The following is a 1,195-nucleotide window of genomic DNA, read 5'->3' as shown; positions in this document are numbered from 1 at the left end:
CGCAAATAAGTCAACACGCGATATACGGGAGGACTTGCGTCAAAAGTCTAATATGACCAGATCCATCTATGGATCTAGGAAGCGCGCTCCGGCACAACAGGAAAACCGAATAGTACCACCGTTCGAACGCCATGATACATTCAAATACCGGGGTGCCGGACACCCCCTATGTTTCACCGACGAGGTGCTGGATCACGAATTTCTAGAGGGATTTAAACCCGTGAACATAGAAGCGTACGACGGAACGACAGACCCTAGGGTCTGGATTGAGGACTTCATCCTCCATATACATATGGCTCGCGGAGACGATCTCCACGCCATTAAATACTTGCCCCTCAAGCTGAAAGGACCAACTCGGCACTGGCTGAAGAGCCTCCCCAAAAACTCAATTGGAAGTCGGGAGGAGCTTGAGGATGCTTTTAGGGCCAATTTTCAAGCAACTTATGTCCGACCTCCGGACACAGACGATCTAAGTCATATAATTCAACAACCCAGAGTCTAACATCCCAAATTTTCAATTTAGAATGTTATACAATAGATCATATGCATATCATATTTTCTTGCATTTTGGTTGATCCTAGAAATTTCACGCAACTCAATGACCCTCGGAGAGAGTTGGAGATTTCGTTATTTTCATATTTGAGTTCTCTCAAATTTTAAAAAGAGGATCGTTTGATTTATTTATTTTATCTTCAATTATTTTCTGATGCCAAAATATAAGAGAGGGAATAATATGACTTTCCCAAAAGTTAGGAAAAATGAAGATTTAATAAATAGATCAATTTTGTTTTCCGGTGTTTGTTTGCGTTTTGTTTGGATAGGGAAAAATGCGCGTTTTCAAAAATTGCATTTTTAGGCCCCGAGTAAAGTTCATTTTGTTTGGCTCATTTTTAGGAGTCGGAGAAAATTTACTTTTAGATTTTTGGAGTCCTTTTAGTTTAGTTTTGTTTGTTTTTCTGCACGCGAGAACCAGTTAAAAAAATAAAAAAAATCAAAGTCCAGCGCCTTGGGCCAAAGGCCCACCCGGCCAAGGCCATCGCTAGCCGCGCGCCAGGCGCAGGCGCAGGAGGCCGCCGCCACCTCTCTCCTGTACCGAATCCTAGTAGGATTCTAGGGCCCCCTTGCCCCTTTTTCCTTATTTCGTTTTCCTATTCCTAGTTTAATTCTTGTCCCCTACCCCAAGTAACCCCCCCCC

Source organism: Triticum aestivum, chromosome 1A, assembly GCF_018294505.1.
Source record: "Triticum aestivum cultivar Chinese Spring chromosome 1A, IWGSC CS RefSeq v2.1, whole genome shotgun sequence".
NCBI lineage: Eukaryota > Viridiplantae > Streptophyta > Magnoliopsida > Poales > Poaceae > Triticum > Triticum aestivum.
The sequence above is the reverse complement of the archived record's forward strand: the minus strand, read 5'-3'. Positions refer to the sequence as shown.